Below are 26,617 nucleotides of genomic sequence, written 5' to 3' on the forward strand. Positions count from 1 at the left end.
GGAATCAAGACGGGGTTTTGATATATACTTCCTCCGTCTGGAAATACTTGTTATTGAAATGGATGTATCTAGATGTATTTTAGTTGTAGATACATCTATTTTCATCCATTTTGATAACAAGTATTTCCGGACAGAGGAAATATAAAATTCTAGACAACAAATATATGAGAAAAAATGAACATGACCTAGAAGTCAAGAAAAGCAAGCATCCCTATTTAGTCTAGAGAAAAACATGTGCAGGGCCTAGAAGTGGTGGCGTACGCAAGAGACAACACACACTATAATGTCACGGTGACTTGCCGGATAAACAACCTTTCCATGGGGGCGATGCGGTAGAGGTTGTGGCTCTCACCGTGAATCATGAGGACTGGAGGCATCGTGGACCACCGCGTATGCAAAGACAAAGACGGAATTGAGATGAAGATGCAAGGAGGGAGGTCCCACTACGGGCTCCAAATCCATCCATCGCCATCCTCATGGCCTTGGGCGATGAAGCCACCTACACGGCTATGGCCATAGCCATGCGCTTGGACGGGGGCGGCGGTTGGAGGCGAGCCGCAACAGCAGGGGGGAGGCGTGTGTGGTTGACTGCGGGTTGTGTTTTTTTCTTGACCTCTGTGTTGTAGCTTAGGGCTTGCTGGGCCTGTGCACGGATCCTGGGAACGCACCGACCTAGATAGACCAGCGTGCATGCATGCTCGAGTCAAACCGGATCGATCGTATGAAAGCAGGCAAAAACGAGAGAACAGGCCGATGGGAGATCAAGTCGAATACGCACTCGCTCACAGCGCTTGATTTCATGGGAGCTTTGTAACTACTAGAAGGGTTGGACATGCTTTGCTGCGCCGTTGCCGTTGCTGGGATTCTGAACAAAAAATTACTTATTTCGTTTTAAAATATAAGGTGTATTACTTTTTTGAAAAGTCTAACCTCTTTAAGTTTGATCAAATTTACGAAGAAATATATCAAAATTCGTAATATCAAATTGGTGTTATTAGATTCATAATGAAATGAATTTTCATAATTTTTTGGCTTAATATTGTGGGTGTCGATATTTTTGGCTCTAAACTTGGTCAAAGTTAAAAAAAATTGACTTTCCAAAGAACTAATACCCCTTGTATTTTGAAACTGATGGAATATTTTAGTTTGGCGGATGGGGGAGACGATGGAATGTGTTTTCTGTTTATTTATAATGCGTTTATTTGGTGGGTCTTTTATGGTGTGATTCTATGTTATGCGTTAATGAACTCATATTTTTGTGGCTAAATTTCTGCGTCGGTGGCTACATGTACCATATTGGTTCTATAATACCATCACATGATGATGCTTTTTTTTTCTAGGTGGTAAGAGGGTGCACGGGATTAATATGTTTTTCTAGGTGGTTGGTGTTGATTGATTTCAAAAATCGTCGGCCCAAACAAAATTGTAAACCAAATTCAAAATTGAATATCTTAATCGAATAAAAGAGTTTCAAAATTAGGGAATATGATGAATTAAAATAATTAAATCAGAGAGATCCTTGAGAAATTATTGACCCGATCAAAATCAGGCGACCAAGTTCTAAATGGAAGATCTCAATGAGTTGTGAGGACTTCAAAATTAGGAAGCATAGTGTATAGTGTATATAGTATAAAAGAATTGAATGAGACCTTTGATAAATTGTTGAGTTGGTCCGAATTGGATGACTCAATTTTAATTGGACACCTCAATTGATTGTGAGGGTTTTACACCTAGTGGAGCTTAGTGATATAGTAGATGCCTTGCTTTTCATCCCTTCCTCAGCATTCCATTTCCTTCGTGATGCCTTCACCCAGCTACCTTCGCTGCTATTTAATTATGTTCTCTCCCCCCTCAACTGGATATGTGATCTTTCGCTTGCTCTCCCTTCTCTCGTACTGTCTTGTTGCTAGTTTACTTCGTCCTTAATAGTCCTCTATTTCCTTCTATAGTATACGTGCTTATTTTTATACTGTCACAATACTTGATGAACATGTCCTCGTATACTACTATTTATTGATTTGCTGCCAGTCATTATATTTCAATGGACAATTATGCAACTCTTCGCCGGGTCTTTTAAAAAAAAAAGGAGGATTACCCCCGGCCTCTGCATCTGAGCGATATATGCAGTCATTTATTAATTATTCACAAAGACCTTACAAAATAGTACATCAGGTAGTCTGAAGCCACCATCTTAGCAAGAATTGTCGCTACTCCTATTCACTTGATGAAGGGGTGCCGATAGTCCGAGCCTAATACCAAACAGACATCGCACCAAGCCTAACATCTTAAGCCGGAGACCCCAACCAAGCCACGTACTGGGTTTGGGGTACAAACCGGTCGAACGGACGGTGTGCTTGAATATTTTCTCAACATAGATCAGTTTTTCAATCTAACTCCCGCATATGGAATGGTGTGTGTAGTCTGATTTCTTCTATTTTAGTTACCATGGATGCTTATTTTTTTTACCAAACACATGATAAAGAAAATTAGATGACTAGATTCATCACTAAAAATTGGAATTCAACACAAATTTTACTTTCTCTTCATATAATCCTTCCCCAGACCCCACTTGGTCTTGGAGCTTCTATGAAAAAGGGTTTCTCCCTGCTTTATGTTATAAAGCACCAACACATCATCGAAGCATCCGATACAAACACACGCCACACACATCCAAGGCAAGATACACGAATGCCAGACACTGACACAGAATCTCAACTACTATAAAGCACCTAAAAGATGAGCAAAGCGGATCCGCTTAGAGCCGACAGAGACCAGCACCACGAGGAGCCGATCCTCCGGGAGGATGTGCGACGGACACGCCGAACCGAGGACTCCAAGATGGTGCCTCCAGGAAGGGCACGACCACGAACGTCGCCACCGTCCGATCCGTAGATCAAGTTTTCACCCGGAGTAAGGTGGAAGGAGCAGAAGCACCACGACGGAGCCTGCAGGAGGAACACGACATCCACGGACGCCGTCACCGTCGACTAGTGCACAGACTGGGTAGGTGATGTACCCCGGTGCTTCAACTCCTCCGCCGCCACCCTGGTCCGCCAACACCCGCAGCCATGCCGCCCGAGCGGCCATGGTTTCCTACCCGCATCCGAGCCGCGCAATCCGCCCACGATCAACGTGACTCCCACCGCCAGGGCCGCCCCCCCACCGTGAGACCACCCCGAAGCCACCAAAGGCCACGACTTTGCCCATGGTCTTGGAGAGCTTCTAGCACTGGGTATGTCCTTTTATCATATTTTATATCATATTATCATCAAAGGTAATTGTTAGTTTTGGTGTACATAGTTATAAAAAACTGACTTTTGTTTTGGGCCAAGGAAGTATCAAATATTATATGCCCATGAGCTAGAAACCAGACGTTTCTGTTTTCTACTCCATGGACCCTCGTATGCCCATCATAATTGTGCAAGGGTGATATTTATACACAACTCATCTAGTTGCTTCTACATAGCCGGAGCAAGAAACTTGAGAATATGTTAACCAGAGAAGTTAAAGACTGTCTTCAAACTCGAGAATATGGTGACAATAGAAGCTAAAAGCTCTTATTCAGTTATTTACGGATCGACTATCTTCTTATTGATGTTCGCTATTTATATTATTGGTTTTGTCCAATAATGTTGAGATGATTCAACTTTGATCTTTCGACATTATTTCCGCAATGATAAAGCTAATGCTTACTGCCTGAGTCACACCTAACTGTGAGACAAATTTAATGGTTTTTCCATGAATGAATGTTACAGATTGGTTTGGGCGATTGGCTGATGGCATTGGTTGCTTTGCGGGTATCTGGAGTTACGTTTTGGTGGCTGAGATGCAGAAATGACTTGCGCCATGCACCAGTCCGTGGTGAAATGGACTTGTAGGGATTAATTTGAACATTTTGTTAACTCGTGACTTCTCTGTAACAGTTAGTCAACCGGCAAGAATATATCAAGTAGTCCCATGATGTCCCATTTTCTATGTGTTGAATTTTTATCTCACAACTGAATGCTAAATTATTTTGCTTTCTTTGAGATGCGGCAAATTGGATGAGTTTTCTAATGCTTGAATTATTTTAGGAGGCACTGTGATCCAGACAGGAATAGGTAAATGACAGCCAAAAAGAAAAAATGTAAAAGTAAAATATCAATCTGGATTTGCCTCTGCGCATCGATTACCCTGCTTACTTTGAGATTACAGAAACAAAATTGTACTGCCCGTCCAAGGAGAAACACTTGTTACTTGCCAAATATTGGCTGCCAGCCAAGCATACCCTCTATCCATTTTGTTTCTTTTGCTCACATTACCATACAGACCATACAGAACATACCCCGCATGCACGAAGATCCAAATAGACTCGGCTGACCACCACAAAAGATACGTGCGGAATGGTAGGTCTACAAAATAGACATGAAGAATAGTAATGTTTTAGAATTACCACTTATCTACCAGTAGTAATGTTGCAAGCAACAAAGACGATGTTTCAGAATTACTAGTTATCTTGTAGTAATGTTGAAAACAGGTTAAGCAGTAGACCTGAGGCACTTAGCCCAAAAGAACGTTACTACAATTACTTGTAAATTTGTATAAGGTTGTGACCAATTTCATTTCAGTAAATTCAAACATTACTAACACGACCAACTAGTACGCAACCGCAGCATGTTCCAGTGGCAGTCGAGAGACACATGATTTTTTTTCAAAAAGGGGGAGCTCCCCGGCCTCTACATCAGAACGATGCAGACGGACATACTTATTAATAAGCAAATAGGTTCAACACAAGTCATCATGTCTCAAACAAAAGAACGAAAAATGCTCACAAAGAGCACAAAAAGAAAAGTAAATCCACAACCGGCTGGCATAAAAAAGATAGGAAAACTAATTGCCTATCCTATTACATAACCGACATCCAAACCGGTTGAAAATAGTCCGAGCTACCATCTCCCATCGGATAGATCCGGTAACCATACACTTCCTAGCCTCCGTCGGAGTGAGTAGCGACCACATACGGATCAACGCAGTGGCTCAGAAGATAACCTGCAAAAAATGAATGTTTGTTGTTCTGTTAAAGACCAAATCATTTCTGCAGTTCAAGACTGCCCATAATAAAGCACATACTCCTATACGAATGTGTCTCGCTGTTTCGGAATCTATCCTGTCAAGCCACGTCCCAAATAACGTGTTGATAGTATTCAGAGGAGTAATATTAAAGGCTAGGTGAACCGTCCGCCACAATTGTTTTGCCAAAGGGCAGTCAAGAAAGAGGTGTTTGATGGATTCATCCCGATCACAAAAACTACATCTTGTAGATCATGTCCAGTTGCGTTTTGCCAAGTTGTCCTTTGTTAAAATGACTTGTTTATGTACAAACCACATAAACACTTTAATTTTCAAAAGTACTTTGACTTTCCAAACATGTTTCAAACTAGGAATAGAGCTAGAGTTGATAACATCCGGATACATGGATTTAACCGTAAACTCTCCATTCCTAGTTAGCTTCCAGCACAACTGATCGGACTGTTGAGAAAGCTGAACATCCATCAGTCTTCTCACGAGATGGAGCCAGACTTCCCAACGGTTTCCGGCTAGGGTCCTACTGAAGTGAATATTGAGTGGAGTGGACTGAAGTACTGTTGCAACGTAAGCGTCTTTTCGTTGAACAATGCTATAAAGCGAAAGATACTGAAGCGCGAGGGGTGTTTCCCCTAGCCATGTATCCTCCCAGAATCTCGTAGTGGTACCGTTTCCAACTATAAACTTTGCCCTATTGAAAAAAACTAATTTAACTCTCATCGGTCCTTTCCAAAAAGGCGAGTCCGTCGGCCTCACTGTCACCTGAGACAACGTTTTGGAATGAAGGTACTTATTACGCAGAATCTGCGACCATGTGGCCTCCATCTCTACAGATAGCTTATACAACCACTTGCTGAGAAGACATCTGTTCTTCACCTCAAGATTTTCAATACCTAGACCCCCTTGGTCTTTCAGTCGACAAATAATATCCCATTTAGCGAGTCTGTATTTTCGCTTTAGTTCATCACTCTGCTAGAAGAAACATGATCGATAGAAGTCAAGCCTTTTCCAAACTCCAACTGGTACCTCAAAAAAGGACAAGAGAAACATGGGCATACTCGTGAGAACCGAATTAATGAGAATTAATCGGCCTCCGTGTGACATCAGCTTGCCCTTCCAGCAGCTTAGTTTCTTCTCAAATCGATCCTCAATGCACTTCCATTCTCTGTTTGTGAGCTTACGATGGTGGATTGGTATACCCAAACACGTGAAAGGTAAAGTCCCCAATTCGCACCCGAACAATTGTTTGTAAGCATCTTGTTCCTCATTGGCTCTTCCAAAACAGGACAATTCACTTTTATAGAATTTAATCTTTAACCCGGTCAATTGTTCGAATAAGCATAGCACCAGCTTCATGTTTTGTGCTTTTGCCAAGTCATGCTCCATAAAGATGATAATATCATCGGCGTACTATAGGATAGACACACCTCCATCAACTAGATGAGGAACCAGGCCACCTATCTGACCAGTATCCTTAGCCCTTCCTATTAGAATTGTTAACATGTCGACTACTATGTTGATCAGAATAGGTGACATCGGATCTCCTTGTCTCAGACCCTTATATGTTTGGAAGTAGTGACCTATGTCGTCATTCACTTTAATTACAACACACCTTTTTTGCGTGAAAAATTCTACCTGGTGTCTCCAGGCCTGACTGAAACCTTTCATACGCAAGGCCTGTTGAAGAAATGGCCATTTGACTTTATCGCACGCTTTCTCGAAATCCACTTTGAAAACAACTCCGTCTAGTTTTTTCGTGTGAATTTCATGGAGCGTTTCATGTAGGACCATAACCCCTTCTAGGATGTTTCTGTCCGGCATGAAAGCAGTTTGGGACGGCTGCACCACAGAGTGCACAATCTGCATAAGTCTATTGGTCCCAACCTTGGTGAAAATTTTGAAACTTACATTAAGAAGACAGATCGGCCTGAACTGCTCAGTTCTCATGGCCTCTGTTTTCTTAGGAAGCAAAGTTATCGTTCCAAAATTCAAATGAAAGAATTGAAGTTGCCCAGAGAATAAATCATGGAACATCGGTATCAAATCCCCTTTAACAATATGCCAACACTTTGTATAAAACTCCGCCGGAAAACCATCCGGCCCTGGAGCTTTATTATTCTTCATCTGTGAAATAGCCTCAAACACCTCTTTCTCCGAAAATGGGGCGGTCAAAATATCATTTTCATCCGCAGCAAGTTGAGGAACATCCTCAACCCTCGACTCATCCAAGGATACGAAATTATCCTCCGGAGGCCCAAACAGCTGCTTGTAGTAATTGGTTATGTATAACTTAAGGTTTTCTTGCCCTAAAATCGTCCCCTCGTCTTGCTCAAGCTGAAAAATTCTTTTCTTTCTGTGCTTGCCATGGGCGATCATATGAAAGAATTGAGTGTTATCGTCCCCTTGGACAACTTTGCGAACCTTAGCTCGCAATGCCCACTTCAATTCCTCCTCCCGCAGGAGTTCTTTCAATCTCATCTCCGCATCCACTTTAGTTTCCAGCTCCGTGGTCTCTAGAATTGTGGACTCGGCATTTAAATCTAGGGACTGAATAAGTGTAAGGAGCCTTTCCTTTTCAATCTTATAGATCCCACTTAGATGCTTAGCCCACCCACGTAAGAAACTTCTTAAGTGCCTTATCTTATTCTGCCATCTTTCAATAGAAGTCCTCCCTCCTGCATCTTTAGCCCATTCCCTGGCTATCAAATCCAAGAAACCTTCTCTTTCAAACCACGCCAATTCGAAAGAAAAGGTGTTTTTATTCCCCACATGTGTTGCCTCACCAAAGTCAACCAGCAAACGGGTGTGGTCGGAGATCACGCGCGATAACGCTTGGGCTGTTACCAGGGGAAATTTCTGCTCCCATTCGACGCTCGCGAGGACACGATCCAGCCTCTCAAACATCGGTTTGGCAATGTATTAGTCCAAGTGGATTTTCTACCCGAAAGCTCTATCTCTCTCAGATCCAAGCTTTCAATAATGGTATTAAACATAAACGACCATCTTTCGTCAAAGTTATCATTGTTCCTTTCCTCTCTCCTTCTAATAATGTTAAAGTCGCCCCCAATCAAAATTGGAAGCTGCTCAGAACCACAAATACGGACAAGATCCGCCAAAAACTATGGTTTGAGTTCTGGCTGCGTGGCGCCATATACTGCCACCAGTGCCCAATTAAACCCATCGGCCTTCGATCTAACCCGAAAGTTAACAGTGAAATCTCCCATAACCACACTTCGGGCTTCCAATGACTCACATTTAACCCCAAGTAAGATCCCACCGGATCTTCCTCTCGGAGGTAGGCAATGCCAATCAAAAGCAACACCTCCCGATAAAGTACTTAGAAACTGTGGGGTGAAATTGTCCCTTCCAGTTTCAGAGAGGGCGAAAAAATCCAACTTATGTTCGATAGAAGCATCCGCTAGAAACCTTCTTTTAGCCAAGTCTATCAGACCTCTACTATTCCAAAAGATTCCTCTCATATTTCATCATGGAATTTTTTAGTAGTACGGTTCCTAGCACTTCTACGCACCACCGAAACTGGATAAATCTTTCACTTCCACTTGCGTTTAGGCTTGTTTTGATCCTCCACCCGGTCCACACAACCGGGCTCCATGGACCTAACTGCTTGAGAATCAATAGGGGCAGAATCCATTAGGGAGATAGAACTATCATCCTCCTCTGTCTCAAGAAGGGATGGGGCAAGATCCGCACAAAAACTATCGAGAACCCTGACTCCCAACGCATCTATGTCGGAATCGTTCATAGGTTTGACCGCTGCTAAGTTTCGAATCAGTTCTAAAGCGCGTTCCGCTTCAAGATCCAGGATATCATTAACGGATTTAGAGATTTCACTATCATTACTGCCTAGTGAAACTCCTAACTGATTTGCATTATGGATAATTTCATCATTAAAAAAATGCAAAATGGAATTGGAAGTGTTGACCGACATACCAGTAGTGACCTCCATGTCACGAAGCTTGGCCGCCCGCATGGCACACCTCAGCTGCATGTCATCAACATCCGGCTGATCCTGGGGGCGGCAACTCATCCGAGATGAACATATAGCGTACCCTCCCCCCCCCACATACACACACATGTAGCGTTCACTCCCCCAGGCTGTTCAGGATCATTAGTTCAATCTGCACCCCAAAAATTACTAACATACAGGTTGACCTTTGCTAAGCATAAGTACGCGGGGAAAAAATCGGCATCTAAACTTCCAATATTTCTGTATACAGCTGAAAGGACAACTAAGTTTCCAACACAAGCATGTGTTTCTAGACCAGCTTAGGCAGAACAAAGCCATAAATTCACAAGGTAAGAGGTGTTTCGGTAGATGGGGTTACCAGCTCCCTCCTGGTTACAAGTTTTGGTAGTAACTTTTTTGCATCCCTCCCCATTTGAATATCTCCATAGTACACTATTATTTGAATAAAAAGAATATCTTTCGCAGTTTCACCAGGGGTAACTTGACTTCATAAGTTAACTTTAGACTAGAAGGATGCAATAATCTTCAGGCATGAACAACATCTGCAAAATGAGCACAAGACAGTGCAATATTTAGGCATCAACTCTGTCTACGGCTGTATGAAGGGGTCAGCCACTGACAAATCATGGATGTGCTCTTCGAGATGCTGCCCAGTACAAATATATCTCAGGAATTTAAACTGCGCATCTCGAGAAGCTCTGTTCTGCACTTATAGCAGCTTGTGTTGATAAGGCACCGATACACTGTTGTAGTTGTTATATCCTTCAAATTCAATTGGATGTTCTCGATCAGTAGGTTTATATTCTTCATAATCTCTAAAAACCTTGAAGATGGTGCGTTTGTAGTACATGAGTGAGTACATCCAGAAATTCGTAAAGTTTCACCACAAAACGAACATTCAAGAATATACGAGTTAACTGCACAGAACCATCACATTTGGGGCATCGTTTGCAGAAAACTACGAGGTCACTAATTTTTTGCAAAAAACACTGCACGTTCAGTAAACTTTTTGCAGAAAGCACTAATCAAGTGATCTAGGCCGTTTAATCTTTTTTGACAAGTGGGGCCGAATTGTCGACCTGGCAAAACATTTATATATACACCCTTAGATCTTAAAAATAAAAGCAATCAACCCCCTCCCCCTTCCCCCCGCCACCTAGTCCCTCCTCTATGCGCCTCTTCTCCCCTCCGACTCCCTCCTTCCCTTCTCTCTTATCTCTTGCGCCGCTGCCATGGCTCTGTTCCGGCGCCGCCCGCATGCCCCTCGACCCTAGCTGGCGTCCCTGCCGATGGATGGACCAGATCCGGTCGCCTGTTGCCCGCCATGGCTGCCCCTTGGCTAGCTGCAGCCGCCGCCATAGGCCATCAGCATCGCGAGGAGGGGGGGGGGGGGGGGGGGCAGGACGACGCCGCAATCGGCGGTCTGGCAGCCCTACGGCCGGTAGGAGGAGGGCAGGGGGACTCGCCGTAGGACGAGCGCCGGACGCCGCCGCGGCCGGTCTAGCGGTTCCCGTGACCGGTAGGAGGAGCGGACGCGAGAACGAGCCCTCCCGGCGAGGTGCAGTGCGGCAGGTCGGCGCACGCGAGGGCGAGCCCTCTCTGCGAGGCGGCGACCGGTGCGCACAACGGTTGGGCGGTGTCGTCGTCAGGCTTGGGCTGGTCAAGCTTGGCGTCAGCAGTAGTAGGTGGAGCTGGTGCTGCTCGTGGTTCGGCCGGCACAGAAGATGCGCGGTGGAGCTGCTGCTACTCGGCGAGGAGTTCTTCGTGGCGTCCGATGCCCTCGAGGCCAGAGAGCATGCCCGGGCATCCACCGGCAAAATGAGAGAAAGAAGGAGCAGCACAATGAGCTGATGCCTGGGGGAGGGGGTTGATTGCTTTCTTTTTTAAGATCTAGGGGGTTGTATCTCAATTTGTTGCCAAATCAGCGTCCTACAATCGGGCCTACTTGTCAGAAAGTAATCAAACGATCCAAATACTCCGATCAGTGTTTTTTGCAAAAGAATTACTAGAAGCGCGGTGATTTTTGCAAAAAATTAGTGACCTCGTGGTTTTCTGCAAACGATGCCCCAAATATGGTGGTTTTATGCAATTAACTCAGAATATACAATATAGACAATTACGACAGAAGCAAAGTACAACTAGCCAACACAATTTAGCGGAATTCGGAAGTACTGCAGCTCTGATTGACCCATCTGGATCGGTGGTAATGGAACACATCCTATGCTCCCAAACAATCCTTTACAACTGACGCCATTGTTAGATGCGAAGTAAGTAGTACTTATGGTGGGCACGACGTCGGATCAGACATAATGAAACTTGTCTGCCTCCGGTAAGGTGGCCCTCGTCTGCTTTAGCCATTACGAGCAATTAACATAGAGCATTCTTGAGGAAAAATGAATTGACTGAACCAAGGTGGTCTATGACAGACCCCAAGTTTGTAAAGCTCAATGTTGATGCAGCATATTCTGAGGATGAAGGCATGGGTGCTACGGCTGCGGTAATCAGAGATGAAAGAGGTACTTTCTTAGCAGCACAATGCAAACTTGTTACCCATGCTGCAGATGTGGTGACAACAGAGGCAATGGCAATGAGAGATGGTTTAAATCTGGCAAACAACTTGGGGTTCCAACGTGTGGAGGCGGAATCTGATTCCTTAAACGTGATCAATTTTTGTACCCGGCAAAATAGATGGTGTGATTCAGCAGCAGTGATCTTTGCAGAATGTGTTGATATCAATGTGTTCATTGGGAAGGTCAATTCTAAGCACTACTGCTGTTCAGCTAATCAAGGGCCGCATGTGCTAACTAACTTTTGTTATTGTAATAAATTTTCTAGTAGCTGGATAGACGAGCCTCTAGATTGACTGGTGAATAAGCTCGTAGATGATGTGTCCAGTTTTGCAATTAATAAAGTCAGCCATGATGACATTTCCTAAAAAAACACAAATCATCTGAAGCAAGTTTATGATCCTGCAAGCTTTAACGAGACTAGCTTGTAACAGAAGCAGAGTTAAATCCTGGCCCTTTGACGGTTGAGATGCGGGGGTTGTCATTGGCAGGGCAGTTTTCTTCCTGCTGATTAGGTGAAACAAATTACTCCTAACAAAAGATGAACGAAGAAAAAAGAAACTAACATCAACCTTGGCTTGCAGAGACGCAATTCGCGGCGCCAGTTTGGCCATATGTGACAAGATACACTTGAGAAATAACACAAGTACACGGGGGGGGGGGGGGGGGGGGGGGTGTTTAACAAAAGATGAGGGAAGCCGTCTAGTCATATCTTCATGGCCAACCAAGGAGAGAAAACACAGGGGATCCAGGCTAAAAAGAAAACAATCAACATGCGTCGTCGTTTACCTTTGGCCTGTTTCCACGAGGAGCAGCAGATCGGACGCAAGAGAGCGGAGGAGAAGAGGATAGAGTGACAGAGCCACACCTAATGGATATGAATTTGATATGTTTATACCATTGCAAAAGCCCATCGAATCCAACTACAAAGTTTCCCTTGTCCTACTTACTAGCTTCCCAAAGTTTCTTTCAAAGGGCCGGAGGCCGAACTTTATTAAGAAGGGAGGGGGAGCGAGTTACAGCAAAGCTGAGCAGAAAACACATGAAAAAATAACTCAAATCAGATAAGCAAATAACTTCAGACGTTTCTGTATACAACTGAACCAGTTATCGGCAATAATTATGTTGCATCCCTCCCCTTTGGAATTTCTCTACAGTGTACTGTTGTTATTTGAATCCAAAAGAATCTTTTGCAGTTTTAACAGGGTAACTTCTTAAGTACCGGAACTAAAGAGGAACTTCAGACTAGAAATGAGAGCTGCTATACACACGACGTTTTTGGACGATGCATGAACGATGCTTCACATCCAGCCATTGAATCAGAGAATAAAGTGCTTCACATCCATCTGATTGTGAATCGTGCATGCATCGTGCGTGGTGTCGTCTATCTAGTATTTTCGACTAGAAATTGAACAGGCTTATGCAGAAGGCGGTGTAATCTTCGGGCATCAACCCTATCTATGGCTGTCTGAGAAGGGGTCGGCCAGTGACAAATCATGGACATGCTTCTCGACATGTTCATCAATACAAAAATAAATATTCCTGAATTCAAATCGAGCATCTCGAGAAGCTCTGTTTTCGAATTGGAGCAGCCTGTGTTGACGAGCCACCAATTCATTGCTGTAGTCCTCACATCCTTGAAATTCAATTTTGTTTAGCACTTTTGCATTCAAAACAAAGAACCTTGCAAAGTTAACTTGATGCTCATAGCCTATGAATAACTTCAACACAACTTCCTTTAGGTGGGTCTCAAGGCACTCCACTGGATATGGTGGGTCATGCTGATCCTCATTTTGCTCAAGCATACTATCGTGTGCGCGTGACTGCACAACAGGAAACAATATACATACGTTAAAGCATTGCTAACTAGACTATATAGGTAATATGTCAATCAAAGAATATAGTTAAAGCGAGCAAAGAAAAATACTCACAGTGACATAGAGCTTTTCCAAACAGGGGAACCACCTGAGGACGTCAAGAACTGCATTCAATTGATGATTAGAACACCCGAGGGCCAAAACCTTCACAGTGCGTATCGAGTTTGCCGAGCTGACTGGGTCCATTCCCTGAATAAGGCAACCAATATCAAAAATAATTATCTATATGTAAGAATGCTGAATGATGGCTGTTACTTCTACCTGGAAGACCCAGAATTTGTAGAAGACCGGTGAGAAAGGCCCCAATATCTCTAGTTTAGGTGCGCTAATAACCTGGATAATCACACAATCATCCCGATGCCAATACGGTAACAATAACCTTTCAAGGCGAGGAGCATCCTCAATGACCAGCTCTGCTTTTTCACCAGAGTTATCACGGAAGCCAATGCTCCTAATAGTTGGTGAGCTAACACGGAGGCAACCAACAGCATGAACTTGGAGCATGTGTAAGCTCTCCAAGGCATGGCAGCCTAAGAGCAAGCCATGGAACACATCCCCCCTGATGGAAACGTACCTCAAGGAGAGCTCCTTGAGGAGGGGAAAATTCATGGACGGTGTGATCATCTTAGGGAAATCACAATAGCTGATCTTGCAAACAAGGAGGGTGGATGAGGAGGCGCGGAGCGCGGATTGCGGCAGCGGGTAGCTCGTCTTACGTCCAGAGAGGTACTCGTAGCCGATATCGAGCTCCTCGAGGTTGCAGAGGGCTCGGGAGTCGAACCAGCTCTCCGATCGCTGGCCCGGAGGAAGAGGAAGGAGAATCGGTGGGCGGGGCCAGGGTGTTGGGATATTATCTTGGAGACGGCGGAGGGCGGGACGGCGTGGCGAAGGAAGACCGGGAGGGAGGTGATGACCTCGAGGTTGAGAGCCGGCGTGCGGCCGCCGTCCTTGGTGGGGAGTAAAGAGATGATGGTGCAGAGGATGGCGTCCGGTTGGCGGCTGATGAGATCGGCGGCGGTCTCGTCCTGGTGGCTCCTCCGTGTCCGCTTCCGCGTGATTCCACTGGATTCACTCCGTGCCCCCGCAGCCTCCTTCTTCTTCTTCATGGCCGGCGACTAGCGACGGAAGATTCGGCGGCAATACTTCGCCGGATGCTCCTCGCGGCCCGTTACCAGTCGCAGCTTCGCTTCGTCACCGGCACGCTCGCTCGACGCGGCTGGACGGTGGGGTGGGGAGACGCCGGGATGGAGAGCAGGGTTGGCCAGGACAGGTAGGGTTTGGACGTTTTGGGGAATTTAGGCTCTTGGTAGCCTTGAATTTGGAGAAATTTGGTCAGGCCCGGACGCGCCGTACAGTTTATCAAATTTCTTACAAATTTATATTGATTTTTTCAAGGTTATTTATGTTGATTATTTGATGCACACAAGTACTATATCAACTAAGCAGTTTTTTTCTGCGGGGCATCAATTCTTTTTTTTTTAAATTCAGAATTTGCTTCCTTAATTAAGAAAAGATAGAGTAAAACGAAAGAAAATGATAAAAATACAAGATTAAGCGTCATCGTTTTTTCTAAAAAAATTGAGGGGAAAAAAGGAGCTTTTATATATCATCAAGGACAGTTTTACAATGGTTTTCAATTACATGGCGGATATTCGGAGGTACAGATGCTGCCATTCATGCTACAGGAATCAAACTTCATTCTCGCTCGTTTTGCTTCTTCATAGATGGTCGCCGCTTTAACCTGCTGATGTCCGTGATATTTAGAGCCTCAACAACGTCAGCACAGTCAGACTCCGTAATAACCTGCCCCCTGTTAAAATGGTGCATTGTTTCTAATCCGATGAGAGTGCATGCATGTGCCTCACCTTCTTCAGCATTGAGACTATATTCCAATCGAAACATAATAAAGCGTATGGACTGATGCTTGGATCATGGCGGCCCCATCCATGGAGGCACCTCGGCAACACGGGTGGGCAGTGGGGGAGAGAGTGACCACAAGGTTATCCAGATGCAACGGTTCTCGAACAACACCTCTAGAAATATTGGTAGGGTCCTTTTAAAAAAAGGCCTAGTTGCGGGACACCCAGTGGGCCTGTTTGCTCATAAAATGTTTTATTTTTTTCTTAGAAGATGTGCGACCTACTCATCTCGCAAGAGTTGTGTGTAAATCATACACATTGAAGGTTGTCGTCAATTGTGAAGACCTCTACGTACAAAAATATCATGTGAAATTGATTTGAGGTTAATGTTTCAACAACTACGCCCTGCAAGACCAAAAAATTTATATAGCATCACCATCTTATAGAGGGAAGTGCATTCTTTCCATCCTTCACGAGTCACTCAACACCTTCCGCTCATGTACAAATTGTCTGCAGATGCAATACAAGAAAAGAAAAAAAAAGGCATATCCTGAGCGGGTGTGTTCTCTCCGTGCTTCGGATTTTAGAGTGGCCGGAGGTTCAATATCTCATCCTCCAGTTCTTAGCACAATCAATTTAGAAAAAGAGAAAAGCTACTAAAGGTCAGCTTGAGAATAGTAGACGTCCGGAAGGGAATACTTGGTGCAAAGGGAAGACAAAGTACTAAAGTTCCCATGGTAGCACCTGGCTGATCTGCCAGCCTATGGATCTGGAAGCTAACATGTGGTATGTCAAGCTGATTTGCCGCAATCTGAAAGAATTGGGATGGAATCAAGTACTGACAAGGTCAAACGAACAACACAACATTATTTTTCAGGACATTAATCCTTTCACAGCCTATGGCTGACAGTATTTTTACAAGATTAGTTGCGACAATATGTATAGACTGCACTATTTTAAATGGAAATACAGTGCATTTAGGCATAATCCTACAACTATTTTTCCCCGAACACAGCAGCGCTGCTTTCAATCATTAAGAGAAACCCAAAGTACAGAATATTAATTTACACTGTACAGAGGAAAAGGGAGACTGAAACTAGATTACATTGTGCCGACCCATTGGACTCCTTTAACCGCAGAAATCTGCCAGGTGTGTAGCTCCACTGAAATGTGATCACAGATCGCGGTGAAGTTCACCACCCTCGGGATGAAGATTCCATCATTTCTTTCTCACCAAACGTGCCACCAGATCGTCATGGGGATGAGAAATCTGCCCTGTGACGCGCATTGATCTCGCGCACGTTTATTGGAAGCTTATTCTAGAGTTAGGCGGGCTGCTTAAATTTTCAGTGTAAAAATACGCTGATCGTGAAGGTTATACACAAAGGAAATCAGAAGGGAGAATATACTTAAAAGCCTGTCTGGCTATTGTACACATATATGACAGCTAAGATACTTGAAGGTAACCATACCGAAAAGGGCATCTCTTACCTCTTCTTCAGAGAAAACACGAGTTAACAGAATGTTATCTTCATCGAATAGTTTCTCATGCTCCCCCCAAGTACCAGGAGATAGATGGAATAAATTTCCAGGAGCAGCACGACCAAAGAGATCTTTATAATATGAGGTAGGTGGCATGATTTAAAAGATTCTCAGTCCCCTCGGCAACAACTTCACCATCAGTAAATGAAGACACAATAGAGGGAAGACCTTTACGTACGAAAAATATCATGTGAAACTGATTTGAATTTTGAAGTTAATGTTTTCAACAACTACACCCTGCAAGACCAAACAATTTATACAACATCACCATCTTTCCATCCTCCGTGAGTCATTCAACACCTTTCGCTCATATACAAATTGTCGGCAGATGCAACACAAGAAAAAAAAGGGCGTATCCCTGAACGGGTGTGTTCTCTCCGTGCTTCGGATTTTGGAGTAGTCGGAGGTTCAACATCTCATCCTCCAGTTCTTGGCAAAATCATCTGAGAAAATGGAAAAAGAAGCTAAAGCTCAGCTTGAGAATAGTAGGCATCGGCAAGAGAATACTTGGTGAGACGCGAAGACTCTGTACTGAACTGTCCGTTGTAGCACCTGGCTGATTTGCCAGCCTTGTAACTGGAAGCTAATCTGTGGTACGTCAAGCTGGTTTGCCACAAACCGAAAGAGTTGGGATGAAATCAAGTACCAACGAGGTCAAATGAACAACACAACAACGAAAGGTTTACAGAAAAATGATTTAGAGAGAAGGTCTACAGTTTAGGGGATAAAAGAAAAGCTATGGCTAGGAGAAGCTACAAAGCCCGTGTATTAATTTTGATCGAATGCAAACAGAGCCTTAGCCAGGGGCGGAGCCAGGATTTGGACATGAGGAGGGCGAAGATCACACATGATTTTTTTTTTCAAACGCACAAGTTACCGTGTATCATTATGTATTAGAATTTTATTTTGATGATAATGCACAATATATACATCCAACAAAATATATCTAGACTAACTATATCACTGAGGTAAAAAAAATAGCAAAATATATTGGTCAATATGAAAAAAGTTCATTACGATGAGATTAAATTTAACTTTGTGCTAATTGGGATGACATTTGTTTCTATCTATTTTCCAGTATAGCAGTATTGTTTAAATGAGTCATCTCGTATGAACTAAAAGACACATCTAATATGTAAATTAATAAAAGTGACGTACCTGCAAATGCAAGTGAAGCAGTTTTTATTTGTTTGAGCCGACCGTGTGGTAAACTAGTTAATTAGGCAGGGTCAAAAGGCACAAGCTAATTGGACAACAATTTGTGAATCCATTAGAAAAATAATAACCCACGACAGGATGTGGTACCTGATTGATTGAGGAATACGTAAACTCATCGATGGACTAATACACGATGCCATGGACGTCGGTCTTCATCTCATCCCTGCAGGATCTGCTCAGGAAAGGACGAGAGCGGCTTGGATAGCATGCCGCCGCCGCGCCGCGCCGCGACCGGCCGACGGTTGTCGATTGGGGCCTCGTGACGAGCATAGCAATGAGCGGCGCACAAGCATGATCGATCTGGAGGACTTGCGCTAGGTCACAATTCACCATCGCCTAATAGAGATAACATGGGCTCTGTTGTGGGCTTCGGTACGTACATCCAGATTATAGACGACTATGGAAGTTTTTGGGCCTTAAAGACTACCTAATTAAGTATCCACCGTTAACTCGGCCATTGACCATTAGTAGATCTGCTCACAAACCATGTCCCCTCCCGTTAGGGTTTTCCTTCCTCTAGGCGGCGGCGACTTGTCTCCTCGCCGTAGAGATCTCGATCTACCCTGCCTCCTTCCCTCCGCCGGCGGTCGGGGTTCCCGGACCCTGACCATGGCAGAAGCGGACGAAGCGATGGGGACCCTACTGCTCGTGGACATGGTTTCTTCGGGCAAGCGAACTAAGGAAGATGGCGCATCCTCGGGTGCGGCGGAGACGGATCTGGCGGCAATGATGGAAGAATTGGGTCTGAAGGAAGGCGATCTCCAGGACGTAGTGGTGGAGGATGATGAACTTCCGGTAGAAGCAACCCACTGGATGGCTCTGGCTAGGGTTCACACGGAGAAATCTTACAGCCAGTATTGGTTCTACAGGAACATGAGGGTCGCATGGGATCTGGCGAAGGAAGTTAAAATCAGACCTCTGGAGGATAACTTGTATACGTTGCAGTTCGCGTGCCTTGGCGACTGGGAGCGTGTAATGGAGGAGGGCCCGTGGACTTTCAAGGGCAAAGCGGTGATCGGCACCCTATGATGGTTTCACTAAACCCTCTTTGATTGATCTCACCAAACTGGACATATGGATGCAAATCCACGACCTTCCAGATGATTTCTTCCCTAAGATCAAAGCGCTTTCGGCGACGGTTGGAGAGTTCATTTACGCTGAGCCAAAGTCCCAAGATTTTGAGGGGAACTTTGCCCGGGTGAGGGTGAAGATTGATATAACAAAGCCACTAAAGAATGCAGTTTCTCTGGTTATCAAGAAGAAGGATGTGATGCAACGGGTGATCTTCCGGGTGAAATTTGAGAGGCTCCCGGATTGGTGTGCGGTATGTGGTTATCTGGGGCATCTGTTTAAGGAATGTGGTGACGGTGTTTGGGCACCAAAAGCACTAGTTTTTAAGGATCTGAAAGCTAGCTGGTTCAGAGGCCCGGGTAGTGGTCTTGGTGAAGGAAGAGGCAACAGTAACAGAGGGGGCAGAGGTCGAGGCCGATCAGGCGGTGGCCGGGGGCGCGGTGCAGCATATGATAACCACTCGGAGGAGTTTATGGACTCAGATGAACCCCAAGATGACATCACAATGGAGGATGCTGATCTGAACAGGAAGAGGGGGATGATAGTTGCTCCGCTGGGTAACAAAGCAAACGGCCCCCAGCCTTCAATCCAGGGAGGCAAAACCCCTATGGTGCCGCAAGCAAAAGCTCCAGAGAGCCCCTCGTCAAAGCAAGAGCCGAAGAGAAACAAGCCAAGTTCAAGTGATCCTACCAACACAAAGAGCACAACTCCAAACAAAACTTCTGATGCGCGTTTGGCGGGCCTCCCGGTGGGGTCGCGCCTAGCGCAATGAGTTGCCTGGTGTGGAACTATCGTGGGGCTGGCAAACCCGCGACAGTTCGAGAGCTTCGAGATCTCTCGAGGCAACATGCCCCCTCTATTGTATGCATCTTAGAAACCCAAATAGAGGGCTCACGTGTTGAGAGTATGGTAGGATCATTAGGCTTTGATAAGAGTTTTGCTGTAAGCAGTAGAGGTCGAAGTGGTGGTCTTGGTATTTTCTGGAATGAAGCAATAAAGTTGGAAATTCTTGGTTACTCAGAGTATCATATAGATGTACTTGTGAAAGAGTTATTCCCGGTGCAAACTGGGATTACTTTTGTCTATGGAGAAGCACAAACGCAAGAAAGATATAAAACTTGGGATATGTTGCGCGGTATTGCAAACACAAGCAATCATCCATGGGTTGCGATCGGTGACTTCACTAAAGTGCTACATGGCCACGAGCACGATGGAGTATGCGCGAGGAGCCAAGCACAGATGGATCTATTCCGCGACGCTCTAGATACTTGCAGCCTTACTGATATTGGTTACAAAGGGCAGAGCTAGACGCTCGAGAAAAATGTAGCCAGAGGAACATTCACAAGGGTGAGGTTGGACAGAGCAGTGGCTACGCCGGACTGGTTAATGGCGTTCCCGACAGCAGAGGTTAAACACATTGCAGCAGCTAGCTCGGATCACGTAGCCTTGTTGCTTACGCTGCAAGAATTGCATGCATGCAGGCAGGGCCCAAAACCCTTTAAATATGAAGTATGCTAGGAGCGGGACGAGTCGCTTGGTTTGGTAGTGGCCAGCCAGTGGACAGCGGCGCTAGGCGAATCAGTGGAGCAGGTCAAGACAAAGCTACAGGGGCTGTCGGGAGAGCTATCTACCTGGGATCGCGTGCATTTCGGAAATGTGCGACAGGAAATCAGTGAATTAAAAACAAAACTGCAGATTTGCCGCGCAATACCATGGAGATCAGGGCCGACCAGGGAGGAGACAAAAATCACAGATCGGCTTGTTGAACTGTTTCATCGAGAGGAGATACTATGGCGTCAGCGTGCTCGTATTGACTGGTTGATCCACGGTGATAAGAACACATATTTTTTCCACTTGCGTGCGAGCAGGCGAAGAAGGAAAAACCAAATAAAAGAACTATTGCGCTCGGATGGTTCGATGACAGATAATGCTATGGAGATGGAGAACATGGCGACGTCTTTTTACAAAACCATGTATACGTCTGAAGGTGTAGCAAATATGGAGCCCGTCTTGGACACTATTCCGCGCAAAGTCACTGATATAATGAATGATGCTTTGAATGCCCCATATAGAGAAGAGGAAGTTAAAGCAGCTCTTTTTCAGATGTTCCCGACTAAAGCTCCGGGCCCGGACGGATATCCAGCTCATTTCTTCCAGCGTCACTGGGAGGTTTGCGGAAATGATGTGACAAAGGCAGTGTTAAGAATAGTGGAGGGTACAGAATCAGCAGCGTGCATTAATGAAACAGTCCTGGTGTTAGTACCAAAGGTAAAAAATCCCACTTTGTTAGCTCAATTCAGACCAATTAGCCTTTGCAACGTACTATATAAGATTGCCTCGAAAGTGATCGCTAATCGTCTGAAAGTGATTTTACCTGAGATAATTTCTGAAGAGCAATCAGCGTTTGTTCCTGGACGGTTGATAACCGATAACATTATCACAGCTCATGAGTGCCTCCACTTCATGAAGAGGAACAAAGCAAAAAACCACCAATCTTTTGCACTCAAGCTCGACATGATGAAAGCATATGACAGGGTCGAGTGGCCCTACCTGAGGGCGGTGATGATCAAATTGGGCTTCACAGAAAGGTGGGTAAATATAGTTATGAGCTTAGTAACGTCTGTTAAGTTCTCGGTGTTATTCAATGGCAACAATTTGGAGGAGTTTGAGCCATCAAGAGGAATCAGACAAGGGGACCCAATTAGCCCATACTTGTTCTTGCTAGCAGCAGAGGGCCTGTCGTGCCTTTTAAAATCCAAGAGAGAGTCATCCCATCTGAGTGGTTTACAAGTGGCACCTACGGCACCCCAAGTAAGTTGCTTATTATTTGCTGATGACAGCCTGCTGTTTTGTAAGGCAAGTAGTGCTAGTGCTTAAGAGGTGAACTTGGTACTGAACAGTTACTGTGAAGCTTCGGGCCAATGGATTAACTTTGCTAAATCATCTATCTATTTCAGTGAGGGTGTTCCCGAGAGCACCCGGGATGTGATCAAAGAGTCTCTCAATGTTCCTAATGAAACACTCAATGAGAAGTACCTGGGTATGCCGTCTGACATAGGAAGTTAAAAAAATGGTGCCTTAAAATGCTTGAAAGATCGTCTATGGAGCAAAGTGCAGGGTTGGCTTGAGAATACTATGTCTACAGCGGGCAAAGAGGTATTGGTAAAAGCGGTGGCACAAGCTGTACCGGTCTTTTCCATGTCCTGCTTCAAGTTACCAAGGGGACTCTGTGAACATCTTAATATGCTTATAAGAAAATTCTGGTGGGGATCGAAGGATGGCAAGAGAAAACCTCATTGGGTCTCTTGGAAGTCGATGACAGAGCCAAAACGCCCGGGGGGGGGGGGGGGCTTGGGTTCAAGGACTTCGAGCTCTTTAACCTATCTATGTTAGCGCGTCAAGCATGGAGACTCCTTCAGAATCCCGACACTCTCAGCGCACGCGTCTTAAAGAGCGTATACTACCCTGATACGGATATTTTGCATGCAAATCTTGGCGGTCATCCAGGTCAGGTATGGCGTGCGAGTGTTGAAGGCCGGGACGTGCTAAAGCAAGGCATTATCCGACGTATAGGCAATGGTGAAACTACGGATATATGGGCTGATACCTGGTTGCCAAGGGATGAGATGATGCGGCCTTACGGATGCCGGGTGGTCGATCCACCAAACCGGGTTGCCGAACTGATAGATAACACAAGTGCTACATGGAATATACAACGTGTTAATCAGGTTTTCATGGCGATGGATGCTAAGGTAATCTTAAGCATACCTTTATGCACGCGTAACACGGATGATTTCTGGAGCTGGAACTATGAAAGGAACGGTGTTTTCTCGGCCAAGTCAGCATATCGCATGCTAGTGGAAACGAGACGGCGTCGGGAGGCATGGCTGGAAGGTTCAGCAGGCTCATCAGCGACATCGGAAGATGTTCGGGCCCATAGACACATGGCAGACAACTCTTCTTGCGGGATGTGTGGCTCGCTAGATTCATGGCGACATTCTTTGCTAAACTGCACATCGTCGCAGTGTGTGTGGGCGCTAGTTGATGATGATCTTGCCCAAACACTGGTCGCCACCATCGAACCAAAAGCCAAGCTGTGGCTATTCACGCTGATGGACTCCCTGTCACATGATCAATTTGTATTGCTAGCAGTCATGTTGTGGGCAATATGGACAGCACGGCGGAGGGCAATCCATGAAGGTATTTTCCAAACTCCACAGGCCACTACAGACTTTGTCAAGAGATTCATAACGGAGCTTGAGGTGCTGGAGAACAAGACGGTAAACGCAGTGCGAGGCGGCCTCCCTGCCCAGACTAGGCACGAGCACCACCGGTGGGCTGGTTTAAAATTCATGTCGATGCCGGAGTCAGAACTGGGAGGGGTGGATCAGCAGCTGCGGTTTGCACAGATCAGCAAGGCAACTACATGGGGAGTTGGCCGTTGGTCATTGCGGGGGTGGACGACCCGGCTATTCTGGAGACAATTGCATGTCGAGAAGCACTTGCGTTGGCGGAAGATCTCAACCTTAACAATCTGATCATCGCTTCCGACGCTAAGCAAGTGGTCAATGATATTTCAAAAACACACAGGGGCAGAAACGCTGCAATTGTTCAAGAGATTAGAAGTAGAGCTTCTTGCTTTGCTTGTAATTTTGTGTTTGAAGGCCGTGCGGCTAATAGAGATGCACATAAACTTGCCAAATATTCAGTCTCACTAGGGCCGGGGCGCCACATCTGGTTAGGCCAACCCCAGGCTCCGACTTGTATCCCACACTCTGTGGAATTCGATGAATAAATTGGCTTTTCCCCTCAAAAAAAAATTAGTAGATCTGCTACCGATTCAATGAGGGGGGCGATCGTCAAAATCACTAATTAAGGAGTACTCGCTGCAAAGAACACTCCACCTTCCCAGGTCACGACAAGTGGCGCACATGTAGCGCGCCACTTGTCGCAACCTGGGAGATTTCCCTTTTTCTGTAGATCCGTTTATTCAAAACGTTTTATCTCTTAAACCATGCGTCCAAATCTCAAACCGTTTTCACCATTGGATTCCTCGCGTCGAGATCTTCAAAACTAGATCCTATGTTGATAGGTTTTGACGAACTTTTTTTTCACAAAAAAACCGGACGAAAAAACCAAACCGGGAGCACAGTTTTTTTCCTTTTCCGAAAGAGGCACGCCCGTGCCTCTCGCGAAATCACAACCGTGCCTCTCGCAGAAGCAAAATCGTGACTCTCGTGGAAGGAAAAAAATGCATTTTTTTCCTTTCCGAAAGAGGCACGCCCGTGACTCTCGCAAAAGCACAACCGTGCCTCTGGCAAAAGCAAAATCGTGACTCTCGCGAAAGAAAAAAACAGAAAACGCGTATTTTTTCACTTTCCGAGAGGCACGGCCGTGACTCGCGAAAGCACAGCTGTGCCTCTCGCGGAAGCAAAACTGTGACTCTCGCGAAAGAAAAAAACAGAAAACGCCTTTTGTTTTTCCCTTTCCGAGAGGCACGGCCGTGACTCTCGCGGAAGAAAACCGTGACTTTTCATGAAAGAAAAAAAACGCGTTTTTCGCGCAAAAATTTTTTTTTGAAATTTTTTTTGGTCGAAAAGCTAAGGAAGACCGGGGAAAAACCAGAACGTCGAAAAAAACCGTGACAAAAATCGTTTAAAAAGCCGAAAACGGGTGCGAAAAAAAAATAAAATCTGGAGGGAGCGTCCAGAGCGCGACACGTGGTGAATGGCTGAGAGCGCGCCAAGTGGCGCTGATCGTTGCGAGGTTCCCGAAGGAGCACTCGTTAATTAGTTGCTCTAGCCCCTGCTCGCCCCCCTGTCTCCGCCCCTGGCCTTAGCTCAGTGATTAGGCATGCAGTCGTGCAGCCTAACCATTGTGGTTCAATTCTTAGAATTGACAAGTGATGCACACGTGGTACTCATACGGAAAAGGTTGTGTGCATCCCTAATTGGTGCAGAGACCGGAAAGTGAAATTCTCTCCCAATTTTAATATTTGAAAAAAGGGATGACTCGCGCTTGCGTCGCCTCCTCCAGGCCGACCAAGGCCGCTAACCCTGCCCCCCCGTCACCCTCCCCTCCCTCCCCTCTCCCCTCGCTATTCCTAGAGGAGGCTGCCGGGAAAGCCTGTGCAAAGTCGGTGAGAGGAACAGCGGGGATCTCGGGTCCTGCGGCCGTGGCGTGGCATAGCGGCACGAGATCTTCCTACAGCGGATGCTTCTCCGGGTGGTGGGGCGTCGCTCCGGTGATAACGTGGGGACGTCAGACTTGGCGGAGATCTACAACGCAAGGGCCTCGGAACAGCGGCTTCGGACACGGCAGTAGTGGTTGCCCCTCCGTTTGGGATGACGGCCCAGGAGATGGCTTCATGTGGCGGTGCCTGGGGGCGGTGGATCAAGGGATCCAGTACCTGGGTTCGTCACTGGAGGTGTGTGGTGGCTGGAGCTTTCTCCGGCATCGATTGTGCTTTGATGTGGGAGATCCACAGCCCTTCAGGGTTTGCGGATTGGAAGCTAGCTGTGGGTTTGGGGAGGTGCGGCCATCGGTGAAAATCGCGCTGACTTCAGTCATGGCACAATACTCGAAGAGCATGTCCTCATTAGACCTTATACTACTATCTATGTTTTGCTTGCAGTTAACAAGTTTTTATAGACACTTGTGCTATTCTTAGCAGGTGTGCTTAAATATTTTCACAAGATGTATCAGTTCGTCAGTCTAACTCTTGCATATAGTTTGTGTGCAGTTCTAATTTCTTCTATTTTAATGTCCACAAATGCTTATAACATAGTTAGTTTGGTCCAAACTAGATGTTGCAATGGTTTGTGTGCAGTTCTTAAAAAAAATTACACCCTCACTTATATGAGTCTGCTAGAAACTCAAGGCCGGGCCTTTTGTGGGAGAATGTGAAGTCCTTCCCAAAATCGCATGCTATCTTCCATTTTACTTACAACAGATGCATAATAATTTTCGCTGAGCACGTAAAAATTCACACGGCTGGACTCATCACGAACACTGCTTTCAGCAAATTTCCACTTCTAAACTTTTGATATCATATTATCATCACTAGTGACGGTTAAAGTTTTGTTTATTTATGCTGTGCGGATCATAAAAAGTTTGACTTCTGTTTTTAAGGTTAGTATCAACGTATTTTCCAATGAGTCCCTCACAAGTCATAGGCCCGTCATGACAAATACTATTTTGAATTATCTGATAAGGCATGTTGTTGAGTATATGCGGGTCATGTAGCTAGCTCTTACTTAGATCAGAGCAAAAAACTCCTTTTTAAAAGGAACACAACTGCTGCATTCCATTAAATTGAAAGCTGGACAGATTGCCAGCGCACACGTTCACTACAAACTGAGGTACATTACTAGAGAAAACCCTAGCAGTAGCGCGGGTATTTTGCCTATCAGTAGCTGATACGTCTCCAAC

At 45.4% G+C, this 26,617-nt stretch overlaps 1 long non-coding RNA gene across 1 annotated transcript; it reads right to left on the bottom strand.

Annotated features, from left to right (window-relative positions):
- Positions 1-17,008: 17,008 nt before the first annotated feature.
- LOC123140965 (uncharacterized) lies at positions 17,009-18,455 on the bottom strand. Its single transcript, XR_006470121.1, has 3 exons — positions 18,203-18,455; positions 17,435-17,500; positions 17,009-17,340 (listed from the first exon to the last, which is right to left on the bottom strand). It is a non-coding gene; the product is annotated as an uncharacterized lncRNA (long non-coding RNA).
- Between the last annotated feature and the right edge of the window lie 8,162 nt (positions 18,456-26,617).

The sequence above is a fragment of the Triticum aestivum genome, chromosome 6D (assembly GCF_018294505.1).
Source record: "Triticum aestivum cultivar Chinese Spring chromosome 6D, IWGSC CS RefSeq v2.1, whole genome shotgun sequence".
In the NCBI taxonomy this organism is placed as follows: Eukaryota; Viridiplantae; Streptophyta; class Magnoliopsida; order Poales; family Poaceae; genus Triticum; species Triticum aestivum.